Here is a 14,844-nt window from a genome sequence, read left to right as displayed (position 1 = left end):
GCAGTAGTGGGCCCTCCCTATGTGTAGAGGCTGGCTGCCCTCGTGGTTCCTCAACCTTGGGAGGAGCGGATGGAGATGGATTGGGCTCCTCATTAAAGGTCTCCCAATGTTGTTTACTATGTGGCAAGTTTCTGGAAGGAGATGCAATGGGAGGAGCCGGTGGTTCTTTAGGCGGTGGCTCTTTGGGGAGAAACTTGGAGTCCCCTTTGGGAGGTCCTGGAGAGAAGCAGGCCTTAAGGGCAGATGATGTAGGGTAGACTCCCAATGGGGGACCGTCCCCTAAATTGATTTCCCTCTTCTTAACAAGTTGTTCTACACGATCCCATGTGGATCAGTCAAAAAGATTAGCGGCAGGAAGCCAAGGGGCCACCCGAGTAAAGATGTCCCAGGCTTTTTCCGCCTGTGTATCAGACCACTCGAGGCCCCTACTCTTCAGCATGAGTCTAAGAGCTGAGAGCACAGGGTCACCATGTGTGGTGTGTGTTTGCCCCATCTTTTCAGGGATGCCTTACCTCGGAACTCACTTGGCCCAATATGCCGGTACTTTCGGTTTTGAAACTGCCTCTTCGCTTTGGCTGCGGTTCAGCCTTGAGGGGCCCGACGTTGGGCACCAGATGTCGGGGTCTTAAGCCTGCTTGCTCTTCTCAACCAGCGGCAAAGGAAGGGGACACTCCCCAACAAGGTCAGACTGGGATAGGTAGGGCCAACTGACCGCCCGTTCCCAGCCCTCTGGGCGGAGGACAATCAGACACGTCAGGGAGACCAGTCACAGCAGGAACTCTGTTCTTATTCTTTAAGACTCAGTTCAGATGTCATCTTCTCAGCACAATTTATCTAGAGTGACTTCCCCCAGTTACTCTCTGTTATGGTTTGGATATGAGGTGTTCCCCCTGAACTCCTGTATTAATGCAGGAATATTCAGAGGTTAAATTATTAGATCATGAGAGCTGTTACCTAATCAGTCCAACTTAGTTTGAGTGTACTAAGTAGTAACTGTATGCAGGGGAGAGGATGTAGGTCACTGGGGACAATGTCCTGAAGGGATTCATCTTCCCTAATGCCCCCACCTTCCACTTCCTGGCTGTAGCCATGGATGGAGCAGCACTCCTCCATCATGCCCTTCTGCCATGATATTTTGCTTTGCCTGGGGCCCAGAGCAGTAGAGTTGGCCTACCATGGACTAAACCTCTGCACTGTGAGCCAAAATAAACTTTACCTCCTTTAAGTTGTTCTTAGGAATGCAAAGCTAACATACTCTATCATTTTTTATTTCCTTCATAACGCTTACCACACCCATCATTATTTACTTGTTGACTGATTTATTCTTGTTTCATTATTGAAATGAGCTCCATAGGAGCAAGGGAATGGTCTGTCCTGATCACTGTTGTGTGCCTAACACTCAGCACTTGGGTCCATGGTACCCATAACAGTACACCCCACTGGGACTTCAGCTCTTCAGTTGTGGTAAAGAATTTCCCTGAATACTTTCTCAAAGCATCTTGTTGTTCTCTTTAGAGCTTACCTTATGATTTCCTCTTGGAACCCTGGGAACAGTCATAACCCAGAAATTCAGGGAAGTATTCTTCAGGGGCACTGCAGGGAACATCCCTGGGTTGCTTTGGAAGGACCCAGTCTCTCTTTTCTCACTTGTAGTTCTCAATAATAACTGTAGAATGTGCTAGAAATGCAACATCTTAGGATAAGGGGGAGCTAACCCCCTTACACACCCAAAATGTGACTGAGTGGAGAAGCCCACTATTTTTTTGTGGTGCCTGTTCAGTGTGTCCATCTACTGAACACCAGTCCAAAAGGACAGCTTGTAAATTCATTAAACGGAGCAGGATAATGTGACCTCCATGATGTCCTTGGTGGCAGAGGCTGCCAGTGCCCCAAGTGTCCATTATTCTCTAAATCATGGCTTTCTTGTGACCATGGCCCAACAACTGGAAGTAATGCTCCTAGAAGCAGCCTTCAGCCAATGACAAGTGTAAAGACATGACTCCCCTGCCCCTCAAGCTCGGCAATTCTCAGGAATGTCTATAGTAGAATGGAACTTCAGTTGCCAAGTTGGTAGCCCACATTGACTTTCTTCCTTTCCCTGTCTCTATTCCTCTACTGGTATTTCCTGAGGTCATCTCCCAAATAAACTGATTACATCCACATTCTTTCTCAGGATTTGTTTTGGGAGGAATTTGATACAAGACACCCATTACTCATAGGTTATTTTTCTAATGCCAAATAGAATATCTTAGTTGCCCTTCTGATTTCTTCCTTTTGTTCCCTGAAGTCCAAAAGCACAAATTACTGCCATTCCAGACAAATTCATTCTTTTTACCTCCCTAGAAGTAAGACCTTTTTTGCTCGTGGATAGCTTTCCACTTTTCCAACATCTAGTTTGTACATGAAAGAATGGGAGTGAAACCTCACTTTTACCCAAGGGAAATTGGTATTTATTATTCATACCTGACAAATTGTCCATTGTGTGGTCTCTTTTGGCTTCTTGATGGATCATCTGACCAGGATCACCTTGCATTATAGTGATAATCTGGTTGAGACAGTAAGTCCAGGTATTTCACAGATGAGTAATATTCTGGGTGATTCATTAAATATCTGAGTAGGGAGAGATCAATGTGGATGCATTGTCCTATTGATACACTTTCCCCCTATCTAGAGGACTTTAGCATTTTATCATTAAGTGTGATGTTACCCTTTATCAGATCAAAATTTTGCCTGAAGTTTAAAGGTTTAAAAATCATTAATGAATACTGAATTTTAATTTGTGCATTTTATCTGTCAATACTTTTCTCCATTAATTTGTTAATGTGGTGAAATTATATGATGATGATGATGATGATGATGATGATGATGATGATAATGATGTACTGGGGATTGAACCCAGGGGTACTCTATTACTAAGCTACATTCCCAGTCCTAAATTTTACTTTTTATTTTGAGACAGGGTCTTGCTGAGTTGCCCAGGCTGGCCTTGAACTTGTGATGCTTCTACCTTAGCCTCCCTAGTAGCTGGCAATACAGGTGTGCACCATCAAGCCTGGTTTAGTAAATTGAATTCTAATGTTGAATCATTCCTGCATTCCCAATACTAAGCATTTTTTAAATTCGTTTGCTGGATTTGATGTGCTAGCACTGTGTTCAGGCTCTTTGCTTTTGTATTCATTAGAGATTGACTTCTAATTTTCTTTCTTATACTTGTTTGAATATGCTATAAAGATTTATTAGCCTTATCAAAATGAATTGGAGATTTTCTGATTTTAAAGTTTCTAAATGTGTAAGGTTTGAATCCTTTATTCCTTGAATATTTGATAGACTATACATGTTTTCTGTGTGAGATTCTTTATTGATTCTGTTTCCAATTATTCAAGTTTTCTATTTCAGGCAATTTTGGTATCTTTCTAAGAATTTTCCCATTTCACCTAAGTTTTTAACTTTATTAATATAACATTATTCACATCTTAGCATTTGTAGCCTCTGTTTCACTCAGCATATTATTTATTTGTGTGCTCTCTTAAAAAATTGTTCAGCACTTCCAGAAATTTGTAAATATTGTTGCTTCTCACCGCATCGACTAAACTTTGGCTTTGTAGAACTTCTCCATATCTTCATTTTAAGTACCACATTCACTGTCCCACAAATTTTGCTAATAATGTAATTTTGTGTTGTCACTTTGAAGGATTTTCTAAATTCCATTATTATACTTTTCTCTCTTGCATGTTATTTATAAATGTGGTGCATTTGGGGGATAATTTTGAAATTAACTCTTTTAGGGGGTGAGATACTGGGGATTGAACACAGCGGCAGTCGACCACTGAGCCACATCCCCAACCCTATTTTGTATTTTATTTAGAAACAGGGTCTCACTGAGTTACTTAGTGCCTCTCTCTTGCTGAGACTGGCTTTGAGCTCTCCTGATCCTCTTGTCTCAGCCTCCCAAGCCACTGGAATTATAGGCATGCGCCACTATGCTCGACCGCAATGAACTCTTTTGTTGATGAATTTCCTCCTGATTGCATTATAGACAGGCAATATAATTTTTTTTATTTATACATATTTCTTTTAGTTGTTGATGGACATTTATTTATTTGTATGTGGTGCTGAGAATTGAACCCAGTGCCTCACATATGCCAGGCAAGTGTTCCAACACTGAGCCACAACACCAGCCCCAAGGCAATATAATTTCTATGATACCCTTGCTTTGAAATTTGTTGAGACAGTTTTGTAGCCATGTTTATGGCTATATTAAGTTTTATGTACCTCAGATCTTGGGCAAATGAAATGTCTATTATATTACACTTGTCAAAGGTCATAAATTAAGAAAAACCTAAAATGCTGAAACAAAGACACCCCAACACAGGTCTGAAGCATGTAGGAGAAGATCGTTCCCCACCACACTGCCCCATGGGGTGATCATGGACTCTGCTTCCTTCAACATGTGGTGTCCAAGGACACACACTTAGTGTAGAAAACTCCAGGAGGGCAGGAATGTGTCTGGTTTTTTTCACCTTTGCTCTTCCAGACAGTGCCCATCGCATAGAGAACATTTCAATAAATATTTGTTAAATACATGAATCAATGAGTGAAAAGACCCTTGAATCAATTTGCAAAATTTAATAGTCAGATTTTTTTTAAAGTTTTATTATTTTTCCAAGTAGCAATATATTACATGGCTCAAAATTTGAAATGATACACAATAATATACCATGATAGTTCTTCCATCACTCAGTTCCCCTTTCTGGAGGCAAATGCTGTTAAAGAGTTTATTTATATTTTTCAGAGGTATTTTTGACATATACAAGCATGTTTGCATGTGTACAGATTGCTTTCTTTTTTGCTACTGGGGATTGACTCCAGGGGTGCTTAACCGCTGAACCACACCCCCAGCCCTCTTTATTACTATTACAATTATTTTATTTTATTTTATTTTATTTTTAATTTCTTGGGTACCAGGGTTTGAACTCAGGGGCACCCAACCACTGAACCACATCCCCAGACCTATTTTATATTTGATTTGGAGACAGGCTTTCACTGAGTTGCCTGTGCCTTGCTTTTGCTGAGGCTGACTTTGAACTTGTGATCCTCTTGCCTCAACCTCCCATGTCTCTGGGATTACAGGTGTGCACTACCATGCCTGGCTAAGATTGATTTCTAATACATTTTTCAATCACAATAAAATGGCTCCCCTTCAGTCTTCTTTATTTCCTTATTTCTGAATGTACTTGAGAATGTCTTTGGTGTCATTTGTTAACTAGACACTAGGGGGAAGTATACTGCCACAAGAAGGAGGAAAGGGACATCAAAAGTGATTTCACATGTTTTTTCTCCACACAACAGGTCTCTCACACATATGGACCTACTAATTTTAATCAATTAATGGATAATTGGCTGAGTTTTAAATCTTTCATAAAATCATTGTGGAGTTTGACATGGGATTCAGATGTGTTAGTTTATGGAGGAAAAACACAACTGTAAAGCAGTGCCCCCACCCAGAACCCCCAATTATCCTTCCTAGATTATGCATTTGCACAGACCTCATTTCTTGATTTAAACACAAACTAGAAAGGTAGCCTGTGGTATTAAAGTACCAATGGAGGTGGGCCTGATGAGGCACACCTGTAATCCCAGCAATTAAGACGCTGAGGAAGGAGGATTGTGTGTTCAAGGACAGCCTCAGCAACTTTTCAAGATCTTGTCTCAAAATGAAAAATAAGAAGGACTGGGGATGTAGCTCAGTGTTAAGCACCCCTGGATTCAATCCACAGTTAAAAAATAGAAAAAAAGTACCAGTGGAACTTTTCTCTCACTTTCTCCGCATGTTTGTATTTCCCTTCTTCTCTATGTGTGTTCCCAGCCCCAGTCTCTCAAGCCACTCATTTCTTGCCTCCTGTGGAGAGGGAGTGTCTTACCCATTTCTCCTACTGTTTTGTTGGCACAGGCAAGGATTGACATATCTGTTTACTTTATTGAGCACCCTAAGCATTACATTCCACACACATTGTTCTATATGCATTTTTTTCATTTAACAATATACTCGGGAGGTAATTCCTTATCAATACATACAGATTTAAGTTTTAAAAGTTCTATTAAAATTCAGCCAGATTTTACTTATATAAAGTGTACAAGTCTTAGGTACTCAAATCTTAAGGACTCAAATGATTTTTTACATATGTTCTCACCTCTCATCTCTTCATAACACAGGACATATTCAGCTCCTGTAGGTCCCTTTTGTCCTTCCTGAAAACATCCTTCCAAGTATCCACAACGTACAGTTGTGACCACAGAGAGATCATTTCTTTTTAATGAGTGCATGGTATTCTGTTGTATGGATATAAAAGCCATATGTTTCTGATCTTTTGCTGTTACCAGTGATAATACAGTGAGCATCCTTAAGTGTATGCCACTTCTTAACTTTTCACCCTGACAGGCAAGCCCACACTCATCCTACAGAAAACTCACAAAAAGTCATTTTAAACAGGGTCTTTTTGCTCTTACTACTTTTTCGTCATTTCTGTGTTTTCTGTATACATTCCTTTCCCTCTGAATTCCTGTTGACATTTCCATCTTAACAGTCAGTACAGAGCACATCTTCTTGATCTCACCTATAAAGGATCTTTCAGCCTCTCCCACAAGAATGGACCATTTCAGAATGACCAGGACCTGGGTCTCATATCTCTTTGCATTTCTTGGTGTGGCACAGTAACTGGCAATTTCAAATATAGTTCATTATCTGTTGCAAAAACAAATTTGTGTGTCAATATATTAAGCCTTATGAGAGTTACAAATACAGAATGTCCCGAGGGATCGAGCATTGACTGACAAAGAGTTAAGCAACAAACTGCATATAATCATAGATTGCCTGGGGCAGACTCTTAATTGCTTAGGAGTTTAATACCTATAGTGTTCTCACTAAGGCTCCACCTAAGATACTATCTTGCACATCCACAGTACACTTCTCAAGATCAGAACTTTAACACTGATTAAAAAAAAACACTATCAAATCTACACAGCCCATGTTTTACTAATTATGTCAATAGTGTCTTTTGGAGAAAAACAAGGAAACAAATCAGAACAAAAAATTCTTTCCTTTACTCTTCTTCCTTTATGGTACAAGAGATTACATATTGTATTCAGCTGTCTGTCTAAAAAGAAAAAAAATTTAAATCTAGAACAGTTTCTCAATCTTTCTTTGTATTTCATGACCTTGCCATTTAAAAAAAAATTTAGATGTAGATGGACACAATACATTTATTTAATTTGTTCATTCTTTTTTAAATAATTTATTTTGATTCATTGTAAACAAATGGGGTACAACTTGTTTCTCTGGTTGTACATGAAGTAGAGTCATATCATTTGTGTAATCACACATGTACATAGGGTAATGATGTTTGTCTCATTTCTTTTTTTCTTCCCCTCCCCCTCCTTCTCCTCTATACAAGGAAAGGAAGGATGGATCATCCTTCCTCCATTTTTGCCTCTCTTCCACCCCCCCATTATGTATCATCATCTGCTTATCAGAGAGATCATTTGTCCTTTGGTTTTTGGAGATTGGTTTATCTCACTTAGCATGATATTCTCCAACTTCATCCATTTGCCTGCAAATGCCATAATTTGATTCTTCTTTATGTCTGAGTAATATTCCATTGTCTATATATACCACAGTTTCTTTATCCATTCATCTATTGAAGGGCATCTAGGTTGGTTCCACAATCTAGCTATTGTGAATTGAGTTGCTATGAACAGTGATGTGGCTGCATCACTGTAGTATGCTGATTTTAAGTCCTTAGGGTATAGGCCAAGGAGTGGGATAGCTGGATCAAATGGTGGTTCCATTCCAAGTTTTCTAAGGAGTCTCCACACTGCTTTCCAGAGTGGCTGCACTAATTTGCAATGTATGAGTGTACATTTTTCCCCACATCCTCGCCAGCACTTATTGTTGCCTGTGTTCTTGATAATTGCCATTCTAATTGGGGTGAGATGGAATCTTAGGGTGGTTTTGATTTGCATTTCTCTTATTACTAGAGATGTTGAACATTTTTTCATATATCTGTTGATTGCTTGTAGATCTTCTGTGAAGTGTCTGCTCATTTCCTTAGCCCATTTGTTGATTGCATTATTTGTATTCTTGGTGTAGCGTTTTTTGAGTTCTTTATATATTCTGGAAATTAGTGCTGTATCTGAAGTATGTGTGGCAAAGATTTTTCTCCCACTCTGTAGGCTCTCTCTTCACATTGCTGCTAGTTTCCTTTGCTGAGTAAAAGCCTTTTAGTTTGAATCTATCCCAGTTATTGATTCTTGCTTTTATTTCTTGTGCTATGGGAGTCCTGTTAAGGAAGTCTGATCCTCAGCCAACAAGTTGAAGATTTGGACCTACTTTTTCTTCTATAAGATGCAGGGTCTCTGGTCTGATTTCAAGGTCCTTGATCCATTGTGAGTTGATTTTTGTGCAGGGTGAGAGATGGGGGTTTGGTTTCATTCTGTTGCATATGGATTTCCAGTTTTCCCAGCACCATTTGTTGAAGAGGCTATCTTTTCTCCATTGCATATTTTTGGCCCCTTTGTCTAGTATGAGAAAATTGTATTTATTTGGGTTTGTGTCCGTGTCCTCTATTCTGTACCATTGATCTACCTGTCTATTTTGGTGCCAATACCATGCCGTTTTTGTTACTATTGCTTTGTAGTATAGTTGAAGTTCTGGTATTGCGATACCCCCTGTTTCATTCTTCCTACTAAGGATTGCTTTAGCTATTCTGGGTTTCTTATTCTTCCAGATGAATTTCATGATTGCTTGCTCTATTTCTGTAAGGTACATCATTGGGATTTTAATTGGAATTGCATTGAATCTGTATAGCACTTTTGATAGTATGGCCATTTTGACAATATTAATTCTGCCTATTCAAGAACATGGGAGATCTTTCCATCTTCTAAGGTCTTCCTCAGTTTCTTTCTTCAATGTTTTGTAGTTTTCATTGTAGAGATCTTTTACCTCTTTAGTTAGATTGATTCCCAAGTATTTTATTTTATTTTTTTTTGAGGCTATTGCAAATGGAGTTGTTTTCCTCATTTCCCTTTCAGCTGTTTCATCACTTGGGTATAAGAATGTTTAGATTTATGCATTATGATTGTTTAGCCTGCTATTTTGCTGAATTCATTGATGAGGTCTAGAAGTTTTCTGGAGGAGTTTTTTGGATCCTCTAAATATATAATCATGTCATCAGCAAATAGTGACAGCTTAAGTTCCTCTTTTCCTATTCGTATCCCTTCAATTTCTTTGGTCTGCCTAATTGCTCTGGCTAGAGTTTTGAGGACAATGTTGAATAGAAGTGGTGAAAGAGGACATCCCTGTCCTGTTCCCATTTTTAAAGGGAATGGTTTCAGGTTTTCTTCATTAAGAATGATGTTGGCCATGGGCTTAGCATAAATAGCCTTTACAATGTTCAGGTATGTTCCTACTATTCCTATTTTTTCTAGTGTTTTGAGCATAAAGGCATGTTGTATTTTGTTGAACGCTTTTTCTGCATCAATTGAAATAACCATATGATTCTTATCCTTAAGTCTATTGGCATGATGGATTACATTTATTGATTTATGGATGTTAAACCATCCTTGCATTCCTGGGATGAACCTCACTTGATCATGGTGCACAATTTTCTTAATATGTTTTAGGATATGATTTGCCAATATTTTGTTAAGGATCTTTGCATCTATATTCATCAAGGATATTGGTCTAAAATTTTCTTTCCTTGATGTGTCTTTTCCTGGTTTGGGTATGAGGGTGATATTAGCTTCATAGAATGAGTTTGGTAGGGCACCCTCCTTTTCTATTTCCTGGAATACTTTGAGAAGTATTGGAATGAGTTCTTCTTTGAAGGTCTTGTAGAACTCGGCTGAGAATCCGTCTGGTCCTGGGCTTTTCTTGGATGGTAGATTTTTAATGGCTTCTTCTATTTCATTGCTTGATATTGATCTGTTGAAATTGTGTATGTCCTCCTGGTTCAATTTGGGAGGAGCATATGTCTCTAGAAATTTCTTAATGTCTTCGATACTTTCTATTTTGTTGGAATACAGATTTTCAAAGTAGCTTCTCATTATGTTCTGTATCTCAGTGGTGTCTGTCATGATATTTCCTTTTTCATCTCGAATTTTAGTCATTTGAATTACTTCTCTTTGTTAGTGTGGCTAAGGGTTTGTCTATTTCGTTTACTTTTTCAAAGAACCAACTTTTTGTTTTATCAATTTTTTGAATTGTTTCTTTTGTTTCAATTTCATTGATTTCAGCTCTGATTTTAATTATTTCCTGTCTTCTACTACTTTTACTGTTATTCTGTTCTTCTTTTTCTAGGGCTTTGAGCTGTAACGTTAGGTCATTTATTTGTTGACTTTTCATTCTTTTCTGGAATGTGCTCCATGCAATGAATTTTCCTCTTAGTACCACTTTCATAGTGTCCCAGAGATTTTGATATGTTGTATCATTGTTCTCATTGACCTCTAAGAATTTTTTTATCTCCTCCCTGATGTTTTTTGTTATCCATGTTTTATTCAATAGCATATCATTTAGTCTCCAGGTGTTGGAATAATTTCTGTTTTTTATTTTGTCATTGATTTCTATTCTCAGTCCATTATGATCTGATAGAACACAAGGCAGTATCTCTATTTTTTTGCATTTCCTAAGGGCTGCTTTGTGGTATAACATATGGTGTATTTTCGAGAAGTTTCCATGTGCTGCTGAGAAGAAAGTGAATCTGCTTGTTGATGGATGGAATATTCTATATATATCTATTAAGTCTACATTATTGATTGTGTTATTGAGTTCTATGGTTTCTTTGGTTAGTTTTTGTTTGGAAGATCTATCTAGTGGTGATAGCGGTGCATTAAAATCACCCAGAATTATTGTGTTGGGTCTATGTGATTCCTGAAATTGAGAAGGATTTTTTTGATGTACAGGGATGCACCATTGTTTGGGGCATAAATATTTACTATTGTTATGTCTTCCTGATTTATGGTTACCTTAAGCATTATGAAATGTCCTTCTTTATCCCTTCTGACTAACTTTGGCTTGATGTCCACTTTATCTGATGTAAGGATGGAAACCCCCACTTTTTTACTGAGTCCATGTGCGTGGTAGTGTTTTTCCCATCCTTTCACCTTTAGTCTGTGGATGTCTTTTTCTATGAGATGAGTCTCTTGCAGGCAGCATATTGTTGGGTCTTTCTTTTTAATCCATTCTGCCAGTCTATGTCTTTTGATTGCTGAGCTTAGGCCATTAACATTCAGGGTTATTATTGAGATATGATTTGTATTCCCAGTCATTTGGCTTATTTTTGGATTTAAGTTGGCTTGGTGTCTCCTTTGAGTGGTTTTTCTCTAAGGTAGTTCCTCCCTTTGCTGACCTCCATTGTTGTTTTTCATTTCCTCCTCATGGAATATTTTGTTGAGAACATTCTGTAGTTCAGGCTTTTTATTTGTAAATTCTTTTAACTTTTGTTTATCATGGAAGGATTTTATTTCATCTTCAAATCTGAAGGTTAGTTTTGCTGGGTATAGGATTCTTGGTTGGCAACCATGTTCTTTCAGAGCTTGAAATACGTTGTTCCAGGCCCCTCTAGCTTTTAGAGTCTGAGTTGAGAAGTTGGCTGCTATCCATTTTGGTCTCCCCCTATATGTAATCTGATGCTTTTCTCTCGCAGCCTTCAAAATCCTATCTTTATTTTGAATGTTAGGCATTTTCATTATAATGTGCCTTGGTATGGATCTTTTGTGATTTTGTGCATTTGGTGTTCTGTAAGCCTCTTGTATTTGATTTTCCATTTCATTCTTCAGGTTTGGGAAATTTTCTGCTATGATTTCATTGAATAGGTTGTTCATTCCTTTGGTTTGTATCTCTGTGCCTTCCTCAATCCCAATAATTCTTAAATTTGGTCTTTTCATGATGTCCCATAGTTCTTGGAGATTCTGTTCATGATTTCTTACCATCTTCTCTGTTTGGGCAACTTCATTTTTAAGATTAAATATTTTGTGTTCATTGTCTGAGGTTCTGTCTTCCAAGTGTTCTAGTCTTTTGGTGATGCTTTCCATTGAGTTTTTTATTTGGTTTATTGTTTCCTTCATTTCAAGGATTTCCATTTGGTTTTTTTTTTTTTTTTTTTTTTTTTTTTTTGAGAATCTCTATCTCTTTGTTGAAATGATCTTTTGCTTCCTGCAGGTGCTCTTTCAGCTTATTGGTATTATCATTCATTGCCTGCATTTTCTCTCTTATCTCATCCTTTGCTTGGTGAATCATCTTAATCATGTATAATCTGAAATCCTTTTCTGACATTTCTTCTAACATACTGTCATTGGATTCTATTAATATAGAATCTAGATTTGTTTGGATCATTTTCTTCCCTTGTTTTTTCATGTTGTTCATGTATCTTCCCCTCTAGCAGTGCAGATCTGGGGTATTGGAGATTTCCCCTATAGGCTTATAGTGGCCCTATAGGTTTCCAAAACCCTTTCTTTATGGGGAGATCAATATTAGCAGTGCCCAATTCAGACACTATGCAATCCTAGACCAAATAGCCTTATGAGGATGATAACAAAATTGTCATATTAAACAGAATGAGTTCAAAACAAATGAGTTCAGTAAAACAAACAGATTTGCAATAGGTCTGCAGTTTCAAATGGAGGACAAAGAGGATGCAGAGGGATGTAGAATGTGGCTTTTAATGGGATAAGAAAAGAATATACAGAAGTTCTAGATAATAGAAAGGTTGAGAGTGTAATCAAAAGAAATTGAACATTAGTATGCAAAAAAGGGAGAAAGAGACTCTGAGGAAACAGGTAAACAAAAGGAAAAGAGAGCAAGAAAAGTAAAGAAATAAAAGCTTAAATTTTTTCAATAAGGAGAAAAAAGAAAATCTACAGTATAATAGTCATATAGTAATGAAACCTCCCAGAGTTCAGTAGCCTGATGCATGAGAGGTACCTGACAATGAGCTTCAAGCCTCCAACAGGCATCTCAGGATGGGTTTTGCCCACCTAAAAATCAGAGCTACGGCTTTCAGGATTATTCAAGATGGCTGCTCTGGCTTTGAAATGTGTTGGAAAATAGGTAGCTGCAGCTCGGGGTGTGCCCGTGGTCAGCAGGAGGTCCTGGAGGCGGGATGCGGTTGGTCAGGCAGGGGTCCTGGAGGTGGGGTGTGTTTGGTGTGGTTGTGGGATCCTGGAGGCCAGGTGTAATCAGTCGGTCTTGGGTCCTGGTGATAGGGTACAGTCAGTTGGTCTGGGGGTCCTGGTGGCAGGGAGCAGTCAGTGGATGTGAGGGCCCCTGAGGCAGGGAGTGATTGGTCGGACTGAGGGATCCTGCAGGTACTATAACAGTGAACTTCCAGGCAACAGCAGGCAGCTGGTGCAACACTGGCGGTTGGCGATCAGTGTGCTGACTATTGTCGGACAATCGGGAGGTGAACCTCTTGCGTTGGGTGATGGATAGGTGTAAGGCAGGCGAGGGACAGGTGAGAGGCAGGCAAATGGTGGATGATAGGTGCCAAGAAACAGATATCCTCTGCTTGCAACTCGAGTTACGGAGCGACAAGGAACACAGCCTCCCTCTAGTCCGCCATCTTGGATCTCAACCTTGAGTTGAGTTTTATGCAGGGTGGCAGATAGGGGTTTAGTTTCATTCTGCTGCATATGGATTTCCAGTTTTCCCAGCACCATTTGTTGAACAGGGCTATCTTTTTTCCATTGTATGTTTTTGGCACCTTTGTCTAGTATGAGAAAACTGTATTTATTTGGGTTTTTCTCTGTGTCCTCTATTCTGTACCTTTGATCTACCTGTGTATTTTGGTACCAATACCATGCTGTTTTTGTTACTGTTGCTCTGTAGTATTGTTGAAGTTCTGGTATTGTGATGCCCCCTGCCTCACTCTTCCTTTGAAGGATTGCTTTAGCTATTCTGGGTCTCTTATTTTTCCAAATGAATTTCATGATTGCTTGCTCTATTTCTGTGTGGTACGTCGTTGGGATTTTAATTGGAATTGCATTGAATTTGTTTAGCACTTTTGGTAGTATGGTCATTTTGACAATATTAATTCTTCCTATCCAAGAACATGGGAGATCTTTCCATCTTCTAAGATTTTCTTTAATTTCTTTAGTGTTCTGTAGTTCTCATTGTAGAGGTCTTTCACCTCTTTGGTTAGATTGATTCCCAAGTTTTTTTTTTTTTTTTTTTTTTTTCTTTAGGTATTGTGAACGGGGTAGTTTTCCTAAATTCTCTTTCAGAGGATTCATCACTTATGAATAAAAATGCATTAGATTTATGAGCATTGATTTCGTATCTGGCTACTTTACTGAATTCATTTGTGAGTTCTAGAAGTTTTCTGGTGGAATTTTCCAGTTCCTCTAAATATAGAATCATGTCATTGGCAAATAGGGATAATTTGAGTTCTTCTTTTCCTATTTGTATCCCTTTAATTTCTTTGGTCTGTCTAATTTCTCTGGCTAGAGTTTCAAGGACGATGTTGAATAGAGGTGGTGAAAGAGGGCATCCCTGCCTTTTTCCAGTTTGTAGGGGGAATGCTTCAGTTTTTCTCTATTTAGAATGATATTGGCCATGAGCTTAGCATAGATAGCCTTTACAATGTTGAGAAATGTTCCTACTATCCCTATTTTTTCTAGTGTTTTGAGCATGAAGGGGTGCTGTATTTTATCAAATGCTTTTTCTACATCTATTGAATAATCATGTGATTCTTAACTTTAAGTCTGTTGATATGGTGAATTACATTTATTGATTTCCAGATGTTGAACCAACCTTGCATCCTTGGAATAAAACCCACTTGATTGTGGTGCACT

This window comes from Sciurus carolinensis, chromosome 2 (genome assembly GCF_902686445.1).
Source record: "Sciurus carolinensis chromosome 2, mSciCar1.2, whole genome shotgun sequence".
In the NCBI taxonomy this organism is placed as follows: Eukaryota; Metazoa; Chordata; class Mammalia; order Rodentia; family Sciuridae; genus Sciurus; species Sciurus carolinensis.
This window is presented reverse-complemented; position numbering follows the sequence as displayed.